Here is a 27,075-nt window from a genome sequence, read left to right on the forward strand (position 1 = left end):
TGTGCAGTTTCTTGTCTGTGGTTTTTGAGAAGGGCTTAGCCAGATTCCGGCAATCTGGGAGGGCACACGGAGAATCTGGCAGGAGTCTGAGTATGTCTGAGCACCATGTTCTCCTGGGGCAATATGCTTCCTTCTGAGCTGTACCACCTTTGGTGACCCCCTTGACTCAAGGGTGCCATTAAGCTTGCGCAAAACTGAAAACTTTATAAATGGAAAGACTCCACGGCAGGCACTGCTGAGATTTGAACTCAGGATCTCCTGTTTACTAGACAGGCGCTTTCACCAACTAAGCCACAGCGCCTCACTTGGGGCAGACTGTGTCCTTTTTTTTTTTTTTTTTTTCAATGTGTTGAAGACTATCGTGCCATAAGATGCTTTACGTTACGCACATTTACATGGATTATGAACTAAACTACCGACGAGGATGGGATTCGAACCCATGCGTGCAGAGCACAATGGATTAGCAGTCCATCGCCTTAACCACTCGGCCACCTCGTCATGTGTGATCTAGAACCTTGTGCAGTTTCTTGTCTGTGGTTTTTGAGAAGGGCTTAGCCAGATTCCGGCAATCTGGGAGGGCACACGGAGAATCTGGCAGGAGTCTGAGTATGTCTGAGCACCATGTTCTCCTGGGGCAATATGCTTCCTTCTGAGCTGTACCACATTTGGTGACCCCCTTGGTGATTGACGTAGGCCACACCCATGGCATTGTCTGTCCAACTGGATTCCCATCTGCGGTTCTCACAGAAGAAGAGGTATCCAACATTGAAGGGAGGCCTGAATTGTTCTCTGCTCCAGAATGTTGATGGGAAGGCGTGCTCCCTCCAAAGACCAAGTCCCCTGCATTCAAAAGGGCATCCAGGACTGATCTTTAGCCTAATAGGCTGGTATGTTCAGTGAGAATTTTTCAAGTCGTTGGAGGCAAGGTCTTCCAGAAGTCCAGCACTGGGTTGGTAATCTACCACGCTTGGCAGACTGAGGGGGAACATGGAGCTCGTGCAATACTGAAAATGTTATAAATGGAAGGACTCCGTGGCAGGCACTGCTGAGATTTGAACTCAGGATCTCCTGTTTACTAGACAGGCGCTTTCACCAACTAAGCCACAGCGCCTCACTTGGGGCAAGCCCCTTGTGAGAATTTTTCAAATCTTTGGAGGCAAGGTCTTCCGTCAGGCTAGCACCGGGTTAGAAACCTACCACGCTTGGGAGACTCAAGGGTGCCATTAAGCTTGCGCAAAACTGAAAACTTTATAAATGGAAAGACTCCACGGCAGGCACTGCTGAGATTTGAACTCAGGATCTCCTGTTTACTAGACAGGCGCTTTCACCAACTAAGCCACAGCGCCTCACTTGGGGCAAGTCCTTTGCAACCCAGTCAAGTGCAGAGTGGGTGCAGGAGTGAGCGCTGTGTGTAATAGGAATGCCGGGGCTGGGGCTGGGGCTGGAGCTGGAGCTGGAGCTGTGAAGGGGAAGGGGAGTGCACAGAGGTTAAAGCTGTGGACAGAGGGGAGAACAAAAGCGGGAGCTATGTCCGGTCAGGGATGTGAAGAGCTCTGGTTGGGGGCGGCTGGGTGCAGAGGTGAGAGCCATGCATGGGGGTGATTGAGTGCAGAGGTGAGTGCTGTGGATTGGGCCGAAGATAAGGGGCACGGAATGTAGGTAGATTGATTGTCTAGGGTGACTGTGTCCTTTTTTTTTTTTTTTTTTTTTTTTTTTTTTCAATGTGTTGAAGACTATCGTGCCATAAGATGCTTTACGTTACGCACATTTACATGGATTATGAACTAAACTACCGACGAGGATGGGATTCAAACCCATGCGTGCAGAGCACAATGGATTAGCAGTCCATCGCCTTAACCACTCGGCCACCTCGTCATGTGTGATCTAGAACCTTGTGCAGTTTCTTGTCTGTGGTTTTTGAGAAGGGCTTAGCCAGATTCCGGCAATCTGGGAGGGCACACGGAGAATCTGGCAGGAGTCTGAGTATGTCTGAGCACCATGTTCTCCTGGGGCAATATGCTTCCTTCTGAGCTGTACCACCTTTGGTGACCCCCTTGGTGATTGACGTAGGCCACACCCATGGCATTGTCTGTCCAACTGGATTCCCATCTGCGGTTCTCACAGAAGAAGAGGTATCCAACATTGAAGGGAGGCCTGAATTGTTCTCTGCTCCAGAATGTTGATGGGAAGGCGTGCTCCCTCCAAAGACCAAGTCCCCTGCATTCAAAAGGGCATCCAGGACTGATCTTTAGCCTAATAGGCTGGTATGTTCAGTGAGAATTTTTCAAGTCGTTGGAGGCAAGGTCTTCCAGAAGTCCAGCACTGGGTTGGTAATCTACCACGCTTGGCAGACTGAGGGGGGACATGGAGCTCGTGCAATACTGAAAATGTTATAAATGGAAGGACTCCGTGGCAGGTACTGCTGAGATTTGAACTCAGGATCTCCTGTTTAATAGACAGGCGCTTTCACCAACTAAGCCACAGCGCCTCACTTGGGGCAAGCCCCTTGTGAGAATTTTTCAAATCTTTGGAGGCAAGGTCTTCCGTCAGGCTAGCACCGGGTTAGAAACCTACCACGCTTGGGAGACTCAAGGGTGCCATTAAGCTTGCGCAAAACTGAAAACTTTATAAATGGAAAGACTCCACGGCAGGCACTGCTGAGATTTGAACTCAGGATCTCCTGTTTACTAGACAGGCGCTTTCACCAACTAAGCCACAGCGCCTCACTTGGGGCAAGTCCTTTGCAACCCAGTCAAGTGCAGAGTGGGTGCAGGAGTGAGCGCTGTGTGTAATAGGAATGCCGGGGCTGGGGCTGGGGCTGGAGCTGGAGCTGGAGCTGTGAAGGGGAAGGGGAGTGCACAGAGGTTAAAGCTGTGGACAGAGGGGAGAACAAAAGCGGGAGCTATGTCCGGTCAGGGATGTGGCAAGGTCTTCCGTCAGGCTAGCACCGGGTTAGAAACCTACCACGCTTGGGAGACTCAAGGGTGCCATTAAGCTTGCGCAAAACTGAAAACTTTATAAATGGAAAGACTCCACGGCAGGCACTGCTGAGATTTGAACTCAGGATCTCCTGTTTACTAGACAGGCGCTTTCACCAACTAAGCCACAGCGCCTCACTTGGGGCAAGTCCTTTGCAACCCAGTCAAGTGCAGAGTGGGTGCAGGAGTGAGCGCTGTGTGTAATAGGAATGCCGGGGCTGGGGCTGGGGCTGGAGCTGGAGCTGGAGCTGTGAAGGGGAAGGGGAGTGCACAGAGGTTAAAGCTGTGGACAGAGGGGAGAACAAAAGCGGGAGCTATGTCCGGTCAGGGATGTGAGGAGCTCTGGTTGGGGGCGGCTGGGTGCAGAGGTGAGAGCCATGCATGGGGGTGATTGAGTGCAGAGGTGAGTGCTGTGGATTGGGCCGAAGATAAGGGGCACGGAATGTAGGTAGATTGATTGTCTAGGGTGACTGTGTCCTTTTTTTTTTTTTTTTTTCAATGTGTTGAAGACTATCGTGCCATAAGATGCTTTACGTTACGCACATTTACATGGATTATGAACTAAACTACCGACGAGGATGGGATTCGAACCCATGCGTGCAGAGCACAATGGATTAGCAGTCCATCGCCTTAACCACTCGGCCACCTCGTCATGTGTGATCTAGAACCTTGTGCAGTTTCTTGTCTGTGGTTTTTGAGAAGGGCTTAGCCAGATTCCGGCAATCTGGGAGGGCACACGGAGAATCTGGCAGGAGTCTGAGTATGTCTGAGCACCATGTTCTCCTGGGGCAATATGCTTCCTTCTGAGCTGTACCACCTTTGGTGACCCCCTTGGTGATTGACGTAGGCCACACCCATGGCATTGTCTGTCCAACTGGATTCCCATCTGCGGTTCTCACAGAAGAAGAGGTATCCAACATTGAAGGGAGGCCTGAATTGTTCTCTGCTCCAGAATGTTGATGGGAAGGCGTGCTCCCTCCAAAGACCAAGTCCCCTGCATTCAAAAGGGCATCCAGGACTGATCTTTAGCCTAATAGGCTGGTATGTTCAGTGAGAATTTTTCAAGTCGTTGGAGGCAAGGTCTTCCAGAAGTCCAGCACTGGGTTGGTAATCTACCACGCTTGGCAGACTGAGGGGGGACATGGAGCTCGTGCAATACTGAAAATGTTATAAATGGAAGGACTCCGTGGCAGGCACTGCTGAGATTTGAACTCAGGATCTCCTGTTTACTAGACAGGCGCTTTCACCAACTAAGCCACAGCGCCTCACTTGGGGCAAGCCCCTTGTGAGAATTTTTCAAATCTTTGGAGGCAAGGTCTTCCGTCAGGCTAGCACCGGGTTAGAAACCTACCATGCTTGGGAGACTCAAGGGTGCCATTAAGCTTGCGCAAAACTGAAAACTTTATAAATGGAAAGACTCCACGGCAGGCACTGCTGAGATTTGAACTCAGGATCTCCTGTTTACTAGACAGGCGCTTTCACCAACTAAGCCACAGCGCCTCACTTGGGGCAAGCCCCTTGTGAGAATTTTTCAAATCTTTGGAGGCAAGGTCTTCCGTCAGGCTAGCACCGGGTTAGAAACCTACCACGCTTGGGAGACTCAAGGGTGCCATTAAGCTTGCGCAAAACTGAAAACTTTATAAATGGAAAGACTCCACGGCAGGCACTGCTGAGATTTGAACTCAGGATCTCCTGTTTACTAGACAGGCGCTTTCACCAACTAAGCCACAGCGCCTCACTTGGGGCAAGTCCTTTGCAACCCAGTCAAGTGCAGAGTGGGTGCAGGAGTGAGCGCTGTGTGTAATAGGAATGCCGGGGCTGGGGCTGGGGCTGGAGCTGGAGCTGTGAAGGGGAAGGGGAGTGCACAGAGGTTAAAGCTGTGGACAGAGGGGAGAACAAAAGCGGGAGCTATGTCCGGTCAGGGATGTGAAGAGCTCTGGTTGGGGGCGGCTGGGTGCAGAGGTGAGAGCCATGCATGGGGGTGATTGAGTGCAGAGGTGAGTGCTGTGGATTGGGCCGAAGATAAGGGGCACGGAATGTAGGTAGATTGATTGTCTAGGGTGACTGTGTCCTTTTTTTTTTTTTTTTTTTTTTTTTTTTTCAATGTGTAGAAGACTATCGTGCCATAAGATGCTTTACGTTACGCACATTTACATGGATTATGAACTAAACTACCGACGAGGATGGGATTCGAACCCATGCGTGCAGAGCACAATGGATTAGCAGTCCATCGCCTTAACCACTCGGCCACCTCGTCATGTGTGATCTAGAACCTTGTGCAGTTTCTTGTCTGTGGTTTTTGAGAAGGGCTTAGCCAGATTCCGGCAATCTGGGAGGGCACACGGAGAATCTGGCAGGAGTCTGAGTATGTCTGAGCACCATGTTCTCCTGGGGCAATATGCTTCCTTCTGAGCTGTACCACCTTTGGTGACCCCCTTGGTGATTGACGTAGGCCACACCCATGGCATTGTCTGTCCAACTGGATTCCCATCTGCGGTTCTCACAGAAGAAGAGGTATCCAACATTGAAGGGAGGCCTGAATTGTTCTCTGCTCCAGAATGTTGATGGGAAGGCGTGCTCCCTCCAAAGACCAAGTCCCCTGCATTCAAAAGGGCATCCAGGACTGATCTTTAGCCTAATAGGCTGGTATGTTCAGTGAGAATTTTTCAAGTCGTTGGAGGCAAGGTCTTCCAGAAGTCCAGCACTGGGTTGGTAATCTACCACGCTTGGCAGACTGAGGGGGGACATGGAGCTCGTGCAATACTGAAAATGTTATAAATGGAAGGACTCCGTGGCAGGCACTGCTGAGATTTGAACTCAGGATCTCCTGTTTACTAGACTGGCGCTTTCACCAACTAAGCCACAGCGCCTCACTTGGGGCAAGCCCCTTGTGAGAATTTTTCAAATCTTTGGAGGCAAGGTCTTCCGTCAGGCTAGCACCGGGTTAGAAACCTACCACGCTTGGGAGACTCAAGGGTGCCATTAAGCTTGCGCAAAACTGAAAACTTTATAAATGGAAAGACTCCACGGCAGGCACTGCTGAGATTTGAACTCAGGATCTCCTGTTTACTAGACAGGCGCTTTCACCAACTAAGCCACAGCGCCTCACTTGGGGCAAGTCCTTTGCAACCCAGTCAAGTGCAGAGTGGGTGCAGGAGTGAGCGCTGTGTGTAATAGGAATGCCGGGGCTGGGGCTGGGGCTGGAGCTGGAGCTGGAGCTGTGAAGGGGAAGGGGAGTGCACAGAGGTTAAAGCTGTGGACAGAGGGGAGAACAAAAGCGGGAGCTATGTCCGGTCAGGGATGTGAAGAGCTCTGGTTGGGGGCGGCTGGGTGCAGAGGTGAGAGCCATGTAAGCCACAGCGCCTCACTTGGGGCATCAGACTAGACGATGAAATCAAGATTATTAAAGAGAAACTAAACCCCCTTAAGGAGAGTAATGACTACAAAGAAAAATCGCTCTCCCTCCTCTCCTTGTTAGAAAAGGAGGAGAGAGACCAGAGAAATAAAAAGAAAAAGAAATACAATAGAGACCTATTGGACTACCAAGGGGCAGTAGTCTTTGAATGGCAAAAAAAACTGTTAGCTGAGCAAAACTCAGCTGAAAATATGGAGTGGGGTCCATCTAACCCAGGAGGACCACCCCCAGCCATGATACGTGCCCCCCCTCCATCACAGCCCAACCTTTCCGGGCCTTTCCCGAGAGGCCTTAATGGCCTCTCTGGCAGGTCCCAACAAGGGACACAACCCTCTTCCTTTAGACGAGGGGGTGGGGAGAGGGGTGGTGCTCCATCTTATTACCCGCCCTCACAATCAAGACGATCTCGTGGGACAGGTGGTTCTAACCATGGAGGACGTGGGAGGGGTAGAGGTTTTGGTAATAAAAGACCTATGGGTGGTCACCCTATTGGGGGTAGACCACACGATCAATACAATGGATATGAGGACCATTTGCCATCTCCCCGCATTTTTAATTTTGAAGCCCACCCAGACCGTTCTTATGGCCCCAATTATGACCCCAATACAGGGTACTATGAAGGTAGGTCTCGAGAATTTCAGAATTCTGGACCCAGAAATTACAGCAGAGGGTACTCAGAATACAATATTAGTACCCACAATCAATTTTACCCTTTAAGCGACCTCGATGGCCCCCCTACCAGTTCTACTATCATGGAAGTACGCAATGAATTGGCTCCACAGTTCCATCCCAGATTGGGGGGACCCATGGATGATGGGAACATACCGGGCCCCTCCAACTCCAATTACCAGAAATGGGGTTTTCACAGGCCAGGCCAAGGCACCAAAAGGCCAGCCGACCAAAGAGAGGAACTAGAGGGGGGAGGCGGGTGCGATCTAAAAAGGATAAAAGCATAACCAGTAATGGTATATTTAATTTAAGTTCTGTTTCCTTAAATGATTCTGAGAAATCCTTACTCAACAAGGGTCTCAAATTTGCACCACCGAGAGGTTTAAATAAGTTTCAAACTTTTATAGATGTGCACAAATTTGTCCGTAAGGTCAATATTAAGAGATATTTAACCTCTAATCCTATTACTAATACTATAACTGGTCCCAATGAGTACCGTCACTCTGGGTTATCAAATGCCTCCCTTTTCAATCCTCCTGGAGCTGTAGCCCCTTCATTGAAGGTGTTTAAGGATCTAGTCCTTAAAGATTTAGAGGAATTACCCCTTAAAAGAGTATATTTTGACAGGAATTTGAAAACTGGTTTGGACTCTTTGTGTCACAACAAAAACTTAGTAATCAGACCAGCAGATAAGGGGGGTGGCATTATAGTTCTGGACAGGAAAGATTACCTCAAAGAAATGTCTAATATATTGGGGGATCGTGACACCTATACCCCCCTTAGATCAGACCCAAAAGTTCAGTATAAAAAAGAATTGGAGGTGCTGATTAAGTTTGGATCAGAGCAGGGTATCCTAAATAACAAGGAGAAATCCTATTTGGTACCGAAAGCCCCCCGTACCCCTGTTCTTTATTACCTGCCAAAAATTCACAAGCATCCTACCTGCCCCCCGGGACGTCCAATTGTTAGTGGAATTGATTCCGTATCATCCCGGGTGGGCAGGTATATAGATTTCTACCTGCAGCCATTAGTTACTAAGATGCCGTCGTACCTAAAGGATACCCGTCATGTAATCAATTTGCTCTCCAATTATACCCCTGGGCCCAATTGGTGGTTGGTGACAGCGGACGTCGCCTCATTGTACACCGTAATACCCCATGACTTGGGGTTGTTTGCGGTTGAATATTATCTTAGACGAGATTCGTCATTGTTTGATGAACAAATATGTTTCATCATGCAATTACTCCACTTTGTGGCCACTAGAAATTATTTTTGGTTTGGGGGTCAGTTTTATAGGCAGGACAGGGGGGTCGCCATGGGGGCAAAATATGCCCCCAGCTTGGCGAACCTCTTTATGGCCCTGTGGGAGGAGGATGTCATCTATGCCCAACAGAAACCTCAGGTGGTGTTGTGGGCTAGATACATAGATGACATCCTCCTCCTATGGAATAGTGATCGTGATGATCTCGATGCATATATGGTGGGGTTGAATAACAATGACCGGGGGATCCAACTTTCATATGAGGCCAGCCAGTCCGAGATTAATTTCTTGGACCTAAAGATTGGTGTGAAGGATGGGGAATTCACCACAGCCACCTTCTTTAAAAACACAGATCGGAATTCTTACATACCGACTGACAGCTGCCACCATGAGGCCTGGTTGAAGTCTGTGCCGAAAAGCCAATTTATCCGTTTAAAACGTAATTGTTCTAACCATGCTGAATTTCTAGCCCAAGCGGATATTCTATTAAAACGTTTCCTAGAAAAGGGCTACGTGGAGACATCTTTGAGGAACACATTGGATGAAGTGGCCAAGATTGATAGATGTACTTTACTCGAAACTAAGAAGCCTCAACGTGAGAGATTACCCGCCATTCCTTTTATTACCACCTATTCCTTCCAACATAACAATGTAGCTAAACTAATAAAAAAACATTGGCATGTTCTTAAAAATGACCATGTGCTTGGTCCTATCCTCCCGGCTAAACCACAGGTAATTTATAGAGGTGCCCCCTCGCTTAGAAATAGAGTGGCTCCGAATGTCTTAGATCCTCCTCTCATTAAAAAAGGATTTTTTGAATACATGACTGGTTTTTATCAGTGCAGGAGGTGTAGGGTTTGTTCCCTTAGTGGTTGCACACATAGAAGGACACATAACTTTATTTCCACCAGCACTCAGATGGAATATGAGATCAGACCATTTATCACGTGTTCCACAGAGCGAGTGGTGTACCTTCTTCAATGCCCTTGCGGCCTACAATATGTAGGAAGAACCAAGCGCCCCTTATCCGTAAGGCTTAACGAGCATATTACCAACATCCTAACTGGTTTTCCCAAACACCCGGTCTCAAGACACTACCTAGAAGTACATGATCGTGACCCCAGGAAAACTATCTTTTTAGGTATTGATAGGTACACTCCACATTGGAGGGGAGGGTCTGTTTTACGAGGGATTTCCAGACTCGAGATGACCTGGATACACAGATTGAAGTGTTATACCCCCTTTGGGCTCAATGTTGACGTAGATTTAAACGCTTTTCTAGATAATTCTTAAATCAATATACTGTATGGTTTAAATTCCATTATCCTATCATCATTTCATCTAATCTACTGAGTAGGATGTGAGGGGTGATATTCTCTACGCATTATTTGGATGAGTTTTATTTTATTTTTATTTTTGCATTACAATATTTATATTGATATGATGTTCATACAATTTTGCAAGCTTCCTTTGATTCTCTGATGGCGTCAATAAGTCATTTTTTCTAACATTTAGATATCACAATTCTATCTACATAAGTTTTTTCAATTTTTTTCTTTTTTATTTTTTCTATTTTAATTTACTGGTTATTTTTTCCTTCCACGCAACAGTATGTGGTTTTGAATGTTTATTTCATTCAGTCCACTAGATGGCGTGTATCAGTTTTCGATCACGCCCTCCAATGTGTTTTACTAATCTAACTCTTCCCTCACAATAGGATGCTATGATTGGCTGACGAGGGAAACGTCAGCCTATGCTATGTTATTTGATACACACATCCCCTTCCAACCGGATGTTGTGATGACGCCATCCGAGCTTCACAGCGAGGCTTGGTTTCGATTTGTTCCTATAAGTAGCGATGAGTCAGTGCGTCGCCCGTTCCCATGACGACGTCCAATAGGACGAAACGTACGTCGGAAGGTCGACGCGCTGACGTCATCGTTTCATCTCACCGAACGGGTGTATGCTAGCCGGCCGGCTGTCTCTGTGATTTTAACCAGATTTTATGTAAGTGTTTTTACCTTATTTCACAATAAAATACAAAACGGATTCACACTATGGAAGAAATTCCTTTTATTTCTGGGTCCCCTTGGTATGCTGTCTGAGGTCCGCTGCAAGAGAGTTCCTGTCTACCCCTTCCTGGCGAGGAGGTCCATAGAGTTGTGTCCCCTGTGTGGATATCCATAGATAAGCTATTATCCAGCTTATCTCTGGTAAGCGTATATCTTATAAGGTGGAGGATTTCTCACTGGGTGCTGAGTGTTAACCGTTTGATCACCCTTTATCAAGCTCTAACTTCAGAGACTCACTTTTCTTTTTTGAACATTTTCACCAATCCTTTGGACATATTCTTGGCAGTTGACACATATATTTCAATGTCATCATCTGTGTCATATTCGGTTCACCTATTTTCATTCATTTACCTTTGAATAATTGACTTATTGCTTTTTTATTAATTACCTAATCATACAAGGTGTTCAATAGGTATTCTAGCGCAGTCTTTTTTTGATTTCTTTTATATATTTGTGTGCACGCCTCACTCTAGGATTGCAGCTTGTTTTATTCTACTAATCATTAGTAGCACAACCTTTATGTTAGCGCGGTATTTTTTATGGTTTATTTTGCTTTCACCAACTAAGCCACAGCGCCTCACTTGGGGCAAGTCCTTTGCAACCCAGTCAAGTGCAGAGTGGGTGCAGGAGTGAGCGCTGTGTGTAATAGGAATGCCGGGGCTGGGGCTGGGGCTGGAGCTGGAGCTGGAGCTGTGAAGGGGAAGGGGAGTGCACAGAGGTGAGAACAAAAGCGGGAGCTATGTCCGGTCAGGGATGTGAAGAGCTCTGGTTGGGGGCGGCTGGGTGCAGAGGTGAGAGCCATGCATGGGGGTGATTGAGTGCAGAGGTGAGTGCTGTGGATTGGGCCGAAGATAAGGGGCACGGAATGTAGGTAGATTGATTGTCTAGGGTGACTGTGTCCTTTTTTTTTTTTTTTTTTTTTTTCAATGTGTAGAAGACTATCGTGCCATAAGATGCTTTACGTTACGCACATTTACATGGATTATGAACTAAACTACCGACGAGGATGGGATTCGAACCCATGCGTGCAGAGCACAATGGATTAGCAGTCCATCGCCTTAACCACTCGGCCACCTCGTCATGTGTGATCTAGAACCTTGTGCAGTTTCTTGTCTGTGGTTTTTGAGAAGGGCTTAGCCAGATTCCGGCAATCTGGGAGGGCACACGGAGAATCTGGCAGGAGTCTGAGTATGTCTGAGCACCATGTTCTCCTGGGGCAATATGCTTCCTTCTGTGCTGTACCACCTTTGGTGGCCCCCTTTGTTGATTGACGTAGGCCACAGCCATGGCATTGTCTGTCCAACTGGATTCCCATCTGCGGTTCTCACAGAAGAAGAGGTATCCAACATTGAAGGGAGGCCTGAATTGTTCTCTGCTCCAGAATGTTGATGGGAAGGCGTGCTCCCTCCAAAGACCAAGTCCCCTGCATTCAAAAGGGCATCCAGGACTGATCTTTAGCCTAATAGGCTGGTATGTTCAGTGAGAATTTTTCAAGTCGTTGGAGGCAAGGTCTTCCAGAAGTCCAGCACTGGGTTGGTAATCTACCACGCTTGGCAGACTGAGGGGGGACATGGAGCTCGTGCAATACTGAAAATGTTATAAATGGAAGGACTCCGTGGCAGGCACTGCTGAGATTTGAACTCAGGATCTCCTGTTTACTAGACAGGCGCTTTCACCAACTAAGCCACAGCGCCTCACTTGGGGCAAGCCCCTTGTGAGAATTTTTCAAATCTTTGGAGGCAAGGTCTTCCATCAGGCTAGCACCGGGTTAGAAACCTACCACGCTTGGGAGACTCAAGGGTGCCATTAAGCTTGCGCAAAACTGAAAACTTTATAAATGGAAAGACTCCACGGCAGGCACTGCTGAGATTTGAACTCAGGATCTCCTGTTTACTAGACAGGCGCTTTCACCAACTAAGCCACAGCGCCTCTCTTGGGGCAAGTCCTTTGCAACCCAGTCAAGTGCAGACTGGGAGAGGTTTAAATAAGTTTCAAACTTTTATAGATGTGCACAAATTTGTCCGTAAGGTCAATATTAAGAGATATTTAACCTCTAATCCTATTACTAATACTATAACTGGTCCCAATGAGTACCGTCACTCTGGGTTATCAAATGCCTCCCTTTTCAATCCTCCTGGAGCTGTAGCCCCTTCATTGAAGGTGTTTAAGGATCTAGTCCTTAAAGATTTAGAGGAATTACCCCTTAAAAGAGTATATTTTGACAGGAATTTGAAAACTGGTTTGGACTCTTTGTGTCACAACAAAAACTTAGTAATCAGACCAGCAGATAAGGGGGGTGGCATTATAGTTCTGGACAGGAAAGATTACCTCAAAGAAATGTCTAATATATTGGGGGATCGTGACACCTATACCCCCCTTAGATCAGACCCAAAAGTTCAGTATAAAAAAGAATTGGAGGTGCTGATTAAGTTTGGATCAGAGCAGGGTATCCTAAATAACAAGGAGAAATCCTATTTGGTACCGAAAGCCCCCCGTACCCCTGTTCTTTATTACCTGCCAAAAATTCACAAGCATCCTACCTGCCCCCCGGGACGTCCAATTGTTAGTGGAATTGATTCCGTATCATCCCGGGTGGGCAGGTATATAGATTTCTACCTGCAGCCATTAGTTACTAAGATGCCGTCGTACCTAAAGGATACCCGTCATGTAATCAATTTGCTCTCCAATTATACCCCTGGGCCCAATTGGTGGTTGGTGACAGCGGACGTCGCCTCATTGTACACCGTAATACCCCATGACTTGGGGTTGTTTGCGGTTGAATATTATCTTAGACGAGATTCGTCATTGTTTGATGAACAAATATGTTTCATCATGCAATTACTCCACTTTGTGGCCACTAGAAATTATTTTTGGTTTGGGGGTCAGTTTTATAGGCAGGACAGGGGGGTCGCCATGGGGGCAAAATATGCCCCCAGCTTGGCGAACCTCTTTATGGCCCTGTGGGAGGAGGATGTCATCTATGCCCAACAGAAACCTCAGGTGGTGTTGTGGGCTAGATACATAGATGACATCCTCCTCCTATGGAATGGTGATCGTGATGATCTCGATGCATATATGGTGGGGTTGAATAACAATGACCGGGGGATCCAACTTTCATATGAGGCCAGCCAGTCCGAGATTAATTTCTTGGACCTAAAGATTGGTGTGAAGGATGGGGAATTCACCACAGCCACCTTCTTTAAAAACACAGATCGGAATTCTTACATACCGACTGACAGCTGCCACCATGAGGCCTGGTTGAAGTCTGTGCCGAAAAGCCAATTTATCCGTTTAAAACGTAATTGTTCTAACCATGCTGAATTTCTAGCCCAAGCGGATATTCTATTAAAACGTTTCCTAGAAAAGGGCTACGTGGAGACATCTTTGAGGAACACATTGGATGAAGTGGCCAAGATTGATAGATGTACTTTACTCGAAACTAAGAAGCCTCAACGTGAGAGATTACCCGCCATTCCTTTTATTACCACCTATTCCTTCCAACATAACAATGTAGCTAAACTAATAAAAAAACATTGGCATGTTCTTAAAAATGACCATGTGCTTGGTCCTATCCTCCCGGCTAAACCACAGGTAATTTATAGAGGTGCCCCCTCGCTTAGAAATAGAGTGGCTCCGAATGTCTTAGATCCTCCTCTCATTAAAAAAGGATTTTTTGAATACATGACTGGTTTTTATCAGTGCAGGAGGTGTAGGGTTTGTTCCCTTAGTGGTTGCACACATAGAAGGACACATAACTTTATTTCCACCAGCACTCAGATGGAATATGAGATCAGACCATTTATCACGTGTTCCACAGAGCGAGTGGTGTACCTTCTTCAATGCCCTTGCGGCCTACAATATGTAGGAAGAACCAAGCGCCCCTTATCCGTAAGGCTTAACGAGCATATTACCAACATCCTAACTGGTTTTCCCAAACACCCGGTCTCAAGACACTACCTAGAAGTACATGATCGTGACCCCAGGAAAACTATCTTTTTAGGTATTGATAGGTACACTCCACATTGGAGGGGAGGGTCTGTTTTATGAGGGATTTCCAGACTCGAGATGACCTGGATACACAGATTGAAGTGTTATACCCCCTTTGGGCTCAATGTTGACGTAGATTTAAACGCTTTTCTAGATAATTCTTAAATCAATATACTGTATGGTTTAAATTCCATTATCCTATCATCATTTCATCTAATCTACTGAGTAGGATGTGAGGGGTGATATTCTCTACGCATTATTTGGATGAGTTTTATTTTATTTTTATTTTTGCATTACAATATTTATATTGATATGATGTTCATACAATTTTGCAAGCTTCCTTTGATTCTCTGATGGCGTCAATAAGTCATTTTTTCTAACATTTAGATATCACAATTCTATCTACATAAGTTTTTTCAATTTTTTTCTTTTTTATTTTTTCTATTTTAATTTACTGGTTATTTTTTCCTTCCACGCAACAGTATGTGGTTTTGAATGTTTATTTCATTCAGTCCACTAGATGGCGTGTATCAGTTTTCGATCACGCCCTCCAATGTGTTTTACTAATCTAACTCTTCCCTCACAATAGGATGCTATGATTGGCTGACGAGGGAAACGTCAGCCTATGCTATGTTATTTGATACACACATCCCCTTCCAACCGGATGTTGTGATGACGCCATCCGAGCTTCACAGCGAGGCTTGGTTTCGATTTGTTCCTATAAGTAGCGATGAGTCAGTGCGTCGCCCGTTCCCATGACGACGTCCAATAGGACGAAACGTACGTCGGAAGGTCGACGCGCTGACGTCATCGTTTCATCTCACCGAACGGGTGTATGCTAGCCGGCCGGCTGTCTCTGTGATTTTAACCAGATTTTATGTAAGTGTTTTTACCTTATTTCACAATAAAATACAAAACGGATTCACACTATGGAAGAAATTCCTTTTATTTCTGGGTCCCCTTGGTATGCTGTCTGAGGTCCGCTGCAAGAGAGTTCCTGTCTACCCCTTCCTGGCGAGGAGGTCCATAGAGTTGTGTCCCCTGTGTGGATATCCATATATAAGCTATTATCCAGCTTATCTCTGGTAAGCGTATATCTTATAAGGTGGAGGATTTCTCACTGGGTGCTGAGTGTTAACCGTTTGATCACCCTTTATCAAGCTCTAACTTCAGAGACTCACTTTTCTTTTTTGAACATTTTCACCAATCCTTTGGACATATTCTTGGCAGTTGACACATATATTTCAATGTCATCATCTGTGTCATATTCGGTTCACCTATTTTCATTCATTTACCTTTGAATAATTGACTTATTGCTTTTTTATTAATTACCTAATCATACAAGGTGTTCAATAGGTATTCTAGCGCAGTCTTTTTTTGATTTCTTTTATATATTTGTGTGCACGCCTCACTCTAGGATTGCAGCTTGTTTTATTCTACTAATCATTAGTAGCACAACCTTTATGTTAGCGCGGTATTTTTTATGGTTTATTTTGCTTTCACCAACTAAGCCACAGCGCCTCACTTGGGGCAAGTCCTTTGCAACCCAGTCAAGTGCAGAGTGGGTGCAGGAGTGAGCGCTGTGTGTAATAGGAATGCCGGGGCTGGGGCTGGGGCTGGAGCTGGAGCTGGAGCTGGAGCTGTGAAGGGGAAGGGGAGTGCACAGAGGTGAGAACAAAAGCGGGAGCTATGTCCGGTCAGGGATGTGAAGAGCTCTGGTTGGGGGCGGCTGGGTGCAGAGGTGAGAGCCATGCATGGGGGTGATTGAGTGCAGAGGTGAGTGCTGTGGATTGGGCCGAAGATAAGGGGCACGGAATGTAGGTAGATTGATTGTCTAGGGTGACTGTGTCCTTTTTTTTTTTTTTTTTTTTTTCAATGTGTAGAAGACTATCGTGCCATAAGATGCTTTACGTTACGCACATTTACATGGATTATGAACTAAACTACCGACGAGGATGGGATTCGAACCCATGCGTGCAGAGCACAATGGATTAGCAGTCCATCGCCTTAACCACTCGGCCACCTCGTCATGTGTGATCTAGAACCTTGTGCAGTTTCTTGTCTGTGGTTTTTGAGAAGGGCTTAGCCAGATTCCGGCAATCTGGGAGGGCACACGGAGAATCTGGCAGGAGTCTGAGTATGTCTGAGCACCATGTTCTCCTGGGGCAATATGCTTCCTTCTGTGCTGTACCACCTTTGGTGGCCCCCTTTGTTGATTGACGTAGGCCACAGCCATGGCATTGTCTGTCCAACTGGATTCCCATCTGCGGTTCTCACAGAAGAAGAGGTATCCAACATTGAAGGGAGGCCTGAATTGTTCTCTGCTCCAGAATGTTGATGGGAAGGCGTGCTCCCTCCAAAGACCAAGTCCCCTGCATTCAAAAGGGCATCCAGGACTGATCTTTAGCCTAATAGGCTGGTATGTTCAGTGAGAATTTTTCAAGTCGTTGGAGGCAAGGTCTTCCAGAAGTCCAGCACTGGGTTGGTAATCTACCACGCTTGGCAGACTGAGGGGGGACATGGAGCTCGTGCAATACTGAAAATGTTATAAATGGAAGGACTCCGTGGCAGACACTGCTGAGATTTGAACTCAGGATCTCCTGTTTACTAGACAGGCGCTTTCACCAACTAAGCCACAGCGCCTCACTTGGGGCAAGCCCCTTGTGAGAATTTTTCAAATCTTTGGAGGCAAGGTCTTCCATCAGGCTAGCACCGGGTTAGAAACCTACCACGCTTGGGAGACTCAAGGGTGCCATTAAGCTTGCGCAAAACTGAAAACTTTATAAATGGAAAGACTCCACGGCAGGCACTGCTGAGATTTGAACTCAGGATCTCCTGTTTACTAGACAGGCGCTTTCACCAACTAAGCCACAGCGCCTCTCTTGGGGCAAGTCCTTTGCAACCCAGTCAAGTGCAGACTGGGAGAGGTTTAAATAAGTTTCAAACTTTTATAGATGTGCACAAATTTGTCCGTAAGGTCAATATTAAGAGATATTTAACCTCTAATCCTATTACTAATACTATAACTGGTCCCAATGAGTACCGTCACTCTGGGTTATCAAATGCCTCCCTTTTCAATCCTCCTGGAGCTGTAGCCCCTTCATTGAAGGTGTTTAAGGATCTAGTCCTTAAAGATTTAGAGGAATTACCCCTTAAAAGAGTATATTTTGACAGGAATTTGAAAACTGGTTTGGACTCTTTGTGTCACAACAAAAACTTAGTAATCAGACCAGCAGATAAGGGGGGTGGCATTATAGTTCTGGACAGGAAAGATTACCTCAAAGAAATGTCTAATATATTGGGGGATCGTGACACCTATACCCCCCTTAGATCAGACCCAAAAGTTCAGTATAAAAAAGAATTGGAGGTGCTGATTAAGTTTGGATCAGAGCAGGGTATCCTAAATAACAAGGAGAAATCCTATTTGGTACCGAAAGCCCCCCGTACCCCTGTTCTTTATTACCTGCCAAAAATTCACAAGCATCCTACCTGCCCCCCGGGACGTCCAATTGTTAGTGGAATTGATTCCGTATCATCCCGGGTGGGCAGGTATATAGATTTCTACCTGCAGCCATTAGTTACTAAGATGCCGTCGTACCTAAAGGATACCCGTCATGTAATCAATTTGCTCTCCAATTATACCCCTGGGCCCAATTGGTGGTTGGTGACAGCGGACGTCGCCTCATTGTACACCGTAATACCCCATGACTTGGGGTTGTTTGCGGTTGAATATTATCTTAGACGAGATTCGTCATTGTTTGATGAACAAATATGTTTCATCATGCAATTACTCCACTTTGTGGCCACTAGAAATTATTTTTGGTTTGGGGGTCAGTTTTATAGGCAGGACAGGGGGGTCGCCATGGGGGCAAAATATGCCCCCAGCTTGGCGAACCTCTTTATGGCCCTGTGGGAGGAGGATGTCATCTATGCCCAACAGAAACCTCAGGTGGTGTTGTGGGCTAGATACATAGATGACATCCTCCTCCTATGGAATGGTGATCGTGATGATCTCGATGCATATATGGTGGGGTTGAATAACAATGACCGGGGGATCCAACTTTCATATGAGGCCAGCCAGTCCGAGATTAATTTCTTGGACCTAAAGATTGGTGTGAAGGATGGGGAATTCACCACAGCCACCTTCTTTAAAAACACAGATCGGAATTCTTACATACCGACTGACAGCTGCCACCATGAGGCCTGGTTGAAGTCTGTGCCGAAAAGCCAATTTATCCGTTTAAAACGTAATTGTTCTAACCATGCTGAATTTCTAGCCCAAGCGGATATTCTATTAAAACGTTTCCTAGAAAAGGGCTACGTGGAGACATCTTTGAGGAACACATTGGATGAAGTGGCCAAGATTGATAGATGTACTTTACTCGAAACTAAGAAGCCTCAACGTGAGAGATTACCCGCCATTCCTTTTATTACCACCTATTCCTTCCAACATAACAATGTAGCTAAACTAATAAAAAAACATTGGCATGTTCTTAAAAATGACCATGTGCTTGGTCCTATCCTCCCGGCTAAACCACAGGTAATTTATAGAGGTGCCCCCTCGCTTAGAAATAGAGTGGCTCCGAATGTCTTAGATCCTCCTCTCATTAAAAAAGGATTTTTTGAATACATGACTGGTTTTTATCAGTGCAGGAGGTGTAGGGTTTGTTCCCTTAGTGGTTGCACACATAGAAGGACACATAACTTTATTTCCACCAGCACTCAGATGGAATATGAGATCAGACCATTTATCACGTGTTCCACAGAGCGAGTGGTGTACCTTCTTCAATGCCCTTGCGGCCTACAATATGTAGGAAGAACCAAGCGCCCCTTATCCGTAAGGCTTAACGAGCATATTACCAACATCCTAACTGGTTTTCCCAAACACCCGGTCTCAAGACACTACCTAGAAGTACATGATCGTGACCCCAGGAAAACTATCTTTTTAGGTATTGATAGGTACACTCCACATTGGAGGGGAGGGTCTGTTTTACGAGGGATTTCCAGACTCGAGATGACCTGGATACACAGATTGAAGTGTTATACCCCCTTTGGGCTCAATGTTGACGTAGATTTAAACGCTTTTCTAGATAATTCTTAAATCAATATACTGTATGGTTTAAATTCCATTATCCTATCATCATTTCATCTAATCTACTGAGTAGGATGTGAGGGGTGATATTCTCTACGCATTATTTGGATGAGTTTTATTTTATTTTTATTTTTGCATTACAATATTTATATTGATATGATGTTCATACAATTTTGCAAGCTTCCTTTGATTCTCTGATGGCGTCAATAAGTCATTTTTTCTAACATTTAGATATCACAATTCTATCTACATAAGTTTTTTCAATTTTTTTCTTTTTTATTTTTTCTATTTTAATTTACTGGTTATTTTTTCCTTCCACGCAACAGTATGTGGTTTTGAATGTTTATTTCATTCAGTCCACTAGATGGCGTGTATCAGTTTTCGATCACGCCCTCCAATGTGTTTTACTAATCTAACTCTTCCCTCACAATAGGATGCTATGATTGGCTGACGAGGGAAACGTCAGCCTATGCTATGTTATTTGATACACACATCCCCTTCCAACCGGATGTTGTGATGACGCCATCCGAGCTTCACAGCGAGGCTTGGTTTCGATTTGTTCCTATAAGTAGCGATGAGTCAGTGCGTCGCCCGTTCCCATGACGACGTCCAATAGGACGAAACGTACGTCGGAAGGTCGACGCGCTGACGTCATCGTTTCATCTCACCGAACGGGTGTATGCTAGCCGGCCGGCTGTCTCTGTGATTTTAACCAGATTTTATGTAAGTGTTTTTACCTTATTTCACAATAAAATACAAAACGGATTCACACTATGGAAGAAATTCCTTTTATTTCTGGGTCCCCTTGGTATGCTGTCTGAGGTCCGCTGCAAGAGAGTTCCTGTCTACCCCTTCCTGGCGAGGAGGTCCATAGAGTTGTGTCCCCTGTGTGGATATCCATAGATAAGCTATTATCCAGCTTACCTCTGGTAAGCGTATATCTTATAAGGTGGAGGATTTCTCACTGGGTGCTGAGTGTTAACCGTTTGATCACCCTTTATCAAGCTCTAACTTCAGAGACTCACTTTTCTTTTTTGAACATTTTCACCAATCCTTTGGACATATTCTTGGCAGTTGACACATATATTTCAATGTCATCATCTGTGTCATATTCGGTTCACCTATTTTCATTCATTTACCTTTGAATAATTGACTTATTGCTTTTTTATTAATTACCTAATCATACAAGGTGTTCAATAGGTATTCTAGCGCAGTCTTTTTTTGATTTCTTTTATATATTTGTGTGCACGCCTCACTCTAGGATTGCAGCTTGTTTTATTCTACTAATCATTAGTAGCACAACCTTTATGTTAGCGCGGTATTTTTTATGGTTTATTTTGCTTTCACCAACTAAGCCACAGCGCCTCACTTGGGGCAAGTCCTTTGCAACCCAGTCAAGTGCAGAGTGGGTGCAGGAGTGAGCGCTGTGTGTAATAGGAATGCCGGGGCTGGGGCTGGGGCTGGAGCTGGAGCTGGAGCTGGAGCTGTGAAGGGGAAGGGGAGTGCACAGAGGTGAGAACAAAAGCGGGAGCTATGTCCGGTCAGGGATGTGAAGAGCTCTGGTTGGGGGCGGCTGGGTGCAGAGGTGAGAGCCATGCATGGGGGTGATTGAGTGCAGAGGTGAGTGCTGTGGATTGGGCCGAAGATAAGGGGCACGGAATGTAGGTAGATTGATTGTCTAGGGTGACTGTGTCCTTTTTTTTTTTTTTTTTTTTTTTTTTCAATGTGTAGAAGACTATCGTGCCATAAGATGCTTTACGTTACGCACATTTACATGGATTATGAACTAAACTACCGACGAGGATGGGATTCGAACCCATGCGTGCAGAGCACAATGGATTAGCAGTCCATCGCCTTAACCACTCGGCCACCTCGTCATGTGTGATCTAGAACCTTGTGCAGTTTCTTGTCTGTGGTTTTTGAGAAGGGCTTAGCCAGATTCCGGCAATCTGGGAGGGCACACGGAGAATCTGGCAGGAGTCTGAGTATGTCTGAGCACCATGTTCTCCTGGGGCAATATGCTTCCTTCTGTGCTGTACCACCTTTGGTGGCCCCTTTGTTGATTGACGTAGGCCACAGCCATGGCATTGTCTGTCCAACTGGATTCCCATCTGCGGTTCTCACAGAAGAAGAGGTATCCAACATTGAAGGGAGGCCTGAATTGTTCTCTGCTCCAGAATGTTGATGGGAAGGCGTGCTCCCTCCAAAGACCAAGTCCCCTGCATTCAAAAGGGCATCCAGGACTGATCTTTAGCCTAATAGGCTGGTATGTTCAGTGAGAATTTTTCAAGTCGTTGGAGGCAAGGTCTTCCAGAAGTCCAGCACTGGGTTGGTAATCTACCACGCTTGGCAGACTGAGGGGGGACATGGAGCTCGTGCAATACTGAAAATGTTATAAATGGAAGGACTCCGTGGCAGGCACTGCTGAGATTTGAACTCAGGATCTCCTGTTTACTAGACAGGCGCTTTCACCAACTAAGCCACAGCGCCTCACTTGGGGCAAGCCCCTTGTGAGAATTTTTCAAATCTTTGGAGGCAAGGTCTTCCGTCAGGCTAGCACCGGGTTAGAAACCTACCACGCTTGGGAGACTCAAGGGTGCCATTAAGCTTGCGCAAAACTGAAAACTTTATAAATGGAAAGACTCCACGGCAGGCACTGCTGAGATTTGAACTCAGGATCTCCTGTTTACTAGACAGGCGCTTTCACCAACTAAGCCACAGCGCCTCACTTGGGGCAAGTCCTTTGCAACCCAGTCAAGTGCAGAGTGGGTGCAGGAGTGAGCGCTGTGTGTAATAGGAATGCCGGGGCTGGGGCTGGGGCTGGGGCTGGAGCTGGAGCTGGAGCTGGAGCTGTGAAGGGGAAGGGGAGTGCACAGAGGTTAAAGCTGTGGACAGAGGGGAGAACAAAAGCGGGAGCTATGTCCGGTCAGGGATGTGAAGAGCTCTGGTTGGGGGCGGCTGGGTGCAGAGGTGAGAGCCATGCATGGGGGTGATTGAGTGCAGAGGTGAGTGCTGTGGATTGGGCCGAAGATAAGGGGCACGGAATGTAGGTAGATTGATTGTCTAGGGTGACTGTGTCCTTTTTTTTTTTTTTTTTCAATGTGTAGAAGACTATCGTACCATAAGATGCTTTACGTTACGCACATTTACATGGATTATGAACTAAACTACCGACGAGGATGGGATTCGAACCCATGCGTGCAGAGCACAATGGATTAGCAGTCCATCGCCTTAACCACTCGGCCACCTCGTCATGTGTGATCTAGAACCTTGTGCAGTTTCTTGTCTGTGGTTTTTGAGAAGGGCTTAGCCAGATTCCGGCAATCTGGGAGGGCACACGGAGAATCTGGCAGGAGTCTGAGTATGTCTGAGCACCATGTTCTCCTGGGGCAATATGCTTCCTTCTGAGCTGTACCACCTTTGGTGACCCCCTTGGTGATTGACGTAGGCCACACCCATGGCATTGTCTGTCCAACTGGATTCCCATCTGCGGTTCTCACAGAAGAAGAGGTATCCAACATTGAAGGGAGGCCTGAATTGTTCTCTGCTCCAGAATGTTGATGGGAAGGCGTGCTCCCTCCAAAGACCAAGTCCCCTGCATTCAAAAGGGCATCCAGGACTGATCTTTAGCCTAATAGGCTGGTATGTTCAGTGAGAATTTTTCAAGTCGTTGGAGGCAAGGTCTTCCAGAAGTCCAGCACTGGGTTGGTAATCTACCACGCTTGGCAGACTGAGGGGGGACATGGAGCTCGTGCAATACTGAAAATGTTATAAATGGAAGGACTCCGTGGCAGGCACTGCTGAGATTTGAACTCAGGATCTCCTGTTTACTAGACAGGCGCTTTCACCAACTAAGCCACAGCGCCTCACTTGGGGCAAGCCCCTTGTGAGAATTTTTCAAATCTTTGGAGGCAAGGTCTTCCGTCAGGCTAGCACCGGGTTAGAAACCTACCACGCTTGGGAGACTCAAGGGTGCCATTAAGCTTGCGCAAAACTGAAAACTTTATAAATGGAAAGACTCCACGGCAGGCACTGCTGAGATTTGAACTCAGGATCTCCTGTTTACTAGACAGGCGCTTTCACCAACTAAGCCACAGCGCCTCACTTGGGGCAAGTCCTTTGCAACCCAGTCAAGTGCAGAGTGGGTGCAGGAGTGAGCGCTGTGTGTAATAGGAATGCCAGGGCTGGGGCTGGGGCTGGAGCTGGAGCTGGAGCTGTGAAGGGGAAGGGGAGTGCACAGAGGTTAAAGCTGTGGACAGAGGGGAGAACAAAAGCGGGAGCTATGTCCGGTCAGGGATGTGAAGAGCTCTGGTTGGGGGCGGCTGGGTGCAGAGGTGAGAGCCATGCATGGGGGTGATTGAGTGCAGAAGTGAGTGCTGTGGATTGGGCCGAAGATAAGGGGCACGGAATGTAGGTAGATTGATTGTCTAGGGTGACTGTGTCCTTTTTTTTTTTTTTTTTTTTTCAATGTGTAGAAGACTATCGTGCCATAAGATGCTTTACGTTACGCACATTTACATGGATTATGAACTAAACTACCGACGAGGACGGGATTCGAACCCATGTATGCAGAGCACAATGGATTAGCAGTCCATCGCCTTAACCACTCGGCCACCTCGTCATGTGTGATCTAGAACCTTGTGCAGTTTCTTGTCTGTGGTTTTTGAGAAGGGCTTAGCCAGATTCCGGCAATCTGGGAGGGCACACGGAGAATCTGGCAGGAGTCTGAGTATGTCTGAGCACCATGTTCTCCTGGGGCAATATGCTTCCTTCTGAGCTGTACCACCTTTGGTGACCCCCTTGGTGATTGACGTAGGCCACAGCCATGGCATTGTCTGTCCAACTGGATTCCCATCTGCGGTTCTCACAGAAGAAGAGGTATCCAACATTGAAGGGAGGCCTGAATTGTTCTCTGCTCCAGAATGTTAATGGGAAGGCGTGCTCCCTCACGGAGAGTCTGGCAGGAGTCTGCTTCCTTCTGAGCTTCACCACCTTCGGTAACCCTTTGATGATTGATGCAGGCCCCAGCCATGGCATTGTCCAACTGGATTCCCATCTGCAGGGGGTCCTTCTGCCAAAGGGCAATGGCTGATCTAGCTGGGGCTGGAGTGGTCGGCTGTGTGTCACGTGCTAGGCCACAATCCTCTTACACAGCGGCGGAGTGGTGCTCACATGGGGAGATCCAGGAAGCAAGGGAGCGTGGGACTGGTTGGCAGATTCCTATATAGTTTCTCCCACAATTTTCCTACAGAGCAGATGGTCTGCTGAGAGGTGCAGTTCATAGTCAGTCCTGCAAAATCAATGATGCCTATCCAGAGGACTACATCTCCCACAATACTTTTCTCTGTGCTGCAGAAGATGATGTCACTAATTCAGATCCAGAACTAGGGGGACATAGGAGCAAGCTAGAATAGCAATAGACAAATCTGCTAAAGTCAGATAACCGTAGCCCGATCCTGACTACAGATGTTAGAGACCTTGCGCTCCTCCACCTTCCATTTGAGGATGGCCCACAGATGCTCAATAGGGTTTAGGTCTGGAGACATGCTTGGCCAGTCCATCACCTTTAGCCTCAGCTTCTTTAGCAAGGTAGTGGTCATTACTGTCAGAAACCATGAAATCAGGCCGAGACAGAAGTACAGTTAAATCACACTTGTTTAACAATAAAAGTAAAAAGAACAAACGTGGTCAAAACATAGCCAAAGTTTAGTAACTGGAACGCATAGTTAGCCAAGCCAGAAGTCAGGGATCAATGTGGTGGAACAGAAAGCAGGATCAGGAGCCAGGAGGGATGTCAGCAAAGCCAGTCTTTAAACAGGACCGCAGGAGATGTTTCTTGTGATGTTGACCAAGGCGAAGGCAGAGAACCTCTGGACTGGATGGCTTATGTAGGCAGGACTGACGAGCAGGATATCAACAGCTGAGTAACTGTGGTGAGAGATGGGAGTTGGCAATTAGCCGACAGCTGAGTGGCCAGCTCAGAGAAGGAAGGGCTGAGCTCCGCCCTGAAAGCACTCCCTCCTCCACGACCACTCCCCCCTCAGAAGACCACCAGGCTTGAGGAGAAAATTGGAAATCACGGAGGAGAACAGGGGCTTGTACGTCCGAGGATGAGACCCAAGAGCGTTCCTCCAGACCGTACCCCTTCCAATGCACCAGGTACTGTATGCGCCCATGGAACCTACGGGAGTCAACAATGAACTGTACTTCAAACTCCTCATGGTTCTCATTCTGTACAGGGTGAGGGCGTGGCACTGAGGTGGTAAAGCGGTTGCAGACCAAAGGTTTTAATAAGCAGACATGAAATACATTAAAAATACGCATATTAGAAGGAAGGTCTAATGCGTAAGCCACTGCAGTGGCAGAAGTATAGGGGTCGCTGAGGTCGCCATGGTGACCGGGCCCCATGCTGTAGGTAGCCCTTGAGGGCCCCCTGTATATCTCGATAAGATCAGGGTGGCTGAGACCGAGCTCCCTGATCGTCAGCCGAACTGTAATCAGCACTGTGCGGGGAGCTCGTCACACTGATCTAAAGTGAAAGCAGTGTGTGCTGTGCTCTTTGTCTCCCCCTACAGTGCAGTACCCGGCAGGAAGAGGTAAGGTAAAGCACTTCCGTTTTTGAAAAGGCTTTCTGTATGTATGTATGTGTGTTTATATGTGTGTGTATGTGTGTATGTGTGTGTGTATGTGTGTGCATGTATGTGTGTGCATGTATGTGTGTGCATGTATGTGTGTGTATGCAGACATCTCAAGTCTCCCAGAAGGTGCAGGAGATCCCGCATTTCTGCGGCAGCTCCCGCACACCTGCAAGCGCCTCCCGATCTCCCGGGAATGATCGGTGCGGTGGGGATCAGCTGTGATCAGTCCTTTGTATAAATTTTTAGCTGACAGATGCTTCTCCTTCTCTCCCTCCCACAGCTGACGGCTAAAAAGCTATACAGGGAGATCAGTGTTCACAGCTGTCGCTCCAGCCGCACCGATCATCCCCAGCTGCTCTGTGTACTCCCCCCCCCCCCGCGTCCCCCGCAGCCGGCTCCCCTCCTCTCCCGCCAGCTGTGGAGGGAACTAGTAATAGGACACGGTGAGCAAGATCACTCTTGTGTCCTGTGATTACTGAACAGAGTAATCTGTGTTTACTCTGCTCAGTTTATGAATGGACAGGAGCCAATGTCTCCTGTTCATTCATCTTTAGTGCTGAGAAAGGGACTGGGGAATCTGTGTCCTCAGTCCCTTTGTCTGTCTCAAAGGGCAGATGTCAGGGGTTTGTTTAGATCCCTGACATCTCACCAAAGCCCCCAAAAAATATTTTTGTAAAAAAATTCTAAAAAATGAAAAAGTGTAAAAAAATAAAATAACCTACTGACACCACTCTCCCCTGCCCTACCAACAATATCCACTGCCCCAACCCCCTCCCCCCAAAAAGTATTGTGAAAAAAAATTTCAAACAAATTAAATTGTAAAAAAAATCAATTATTAAAAATAAAAAAACTACTGACACCGTCTATTGCCACCCACCCCCCTCCCCCTTCCCCCTTCCCCCTCCCCCTTCCCCCTTCCCCCTTCCCCTTCCCCTTCCCCTTCCCCCTTCCCCTTCCCCAGAA

At 46.8% G+C, this 27,075-nt stretch overlaps 10 non-coding genes across 10 annotated transcripts; all 10 read right to left on the reverse strand.

The window, feature by feature from the left end:
- Window positions 1–416: 416 nt before the first annotated feature.
- TRNAS-GCU (transfer RNA serine (anticodon GCU)) lies at window positions 417–498 on the reverse strand. The gene has a single exon. It is a non-coding gene; the product is annotated as a tRNA-Ser (tRNA).
- A 1,295-nt stretch (window positions 499–1,793) lies between these two features.
- On the reverse strand, window positions 1,794–1,875 carry TRNAS-GCU (transfer RNA serine (anticodon GCU)). Its single transcript has one exon. It is a non-coding gene; the product is annotated as a tRNA-Ser (tRNA).
- A 539-nt stretch (window positions 1,876–2,414) lies between these two features.
- Window positions 2,415–2,488, reverse strand: TRNAN-AUU (transfer RNA asparagine (anticodon AUU)). Its single transcript has one exon. It is a non-coding gene; the product is annotated as a tRNA-Asn (tRNA).
- Window positions 2,489–3,548: 1,060 nt separating this feature from the next.
- TRNAS-GCU (transfer RNA serine (anticodon GCU)) lies at window positions 3,549–3,630 on the reverse strand. The gene has a single exon. It is a non-coding gene; the product is annotated as a tRNA-Ser (tRNA).
- Window positions 3,631–5,153: 1,523 nt separating this feature from the next.
- On the reverse strand, window positions 5,154–5,235 carry TRNAS-GCU (transfer RNA serine (anticodon GCU)). Its single transcript has one exon. It is a non-coding gene; the product is annotated as a tRNA-Ser (tRNA).
- A 6,158-nt stretch (window positions 5,236–11,393) lies between these two features.
- TRNAS-GCU (transfer RNA serine (anticodon GCU)) lies at window positions 11,394–11,475 on the reverse strand. The gene has a single exon. It is a non-coding gene; the product is annotated as a tRNA-Ser (tRNA).
- Window positions 11,476–16,329: 4,854 nt separating this feature from the next.
- Window positions 16,330–16,411, reverse strand: TRNAS-GCU (transfer RNA serine (anticodon GCU)). The gene has a single exon. It is a non-coding gene; the product is annotated as a tRNA-Ser (tRNA).
- Window positions 16,412–21,269: 4,858 nt separating this feature from the next.
- TRNAS-GCU (transfer RNA serine (anticodon GCU)) lies at window positions 21,270–21,351 on the reverse strand. Its single transcript has one exon. It is a non-coding gene; the product is annotated as a tRNA-Ser (tRNA).
- Window positions 21,352–22,645: 1,294 nt separating this feature from the next.
- TRNAS-GCU (transfer RNA serine (anticodon GCU)) lies at window positions 22,646–22,727 on the reverse strand. Its single transcript has one exon. It is a non-coding gene; the product is annotated as a tRNA-Ser (tRNA).
- A 1,286-nt stretch (window positions 22,728–24,013) lies between these two features.
- TRNAS-GCU (transfer RNA serine (anticodon GCU)) lies at window positions 24,014–24,095 on the reverse strand. Its single transcript has one exon. It is a non-coding gene; the product is annotated as a tRNA-Ser (tRNA).
- Window positions 24,096–27,075: the final 2,980 nt, after the last annotated feature.

Source organism: Aquarana catesbeiana, linkage group LG03 (assembly GCF_042186555.1).
Source record: "Aquarana catesbeiana isolate 2022-GZ linkage group LG03, ASM4218655v1, whole genome shotgun sequence".
NCBI classification, from domain to species: domain Eukaryota; kingdom Metazoa; phylum Chordata; class Amphibia; order Anura; family Ranidae; genus Aquarana; species Aquarana catesbeiana.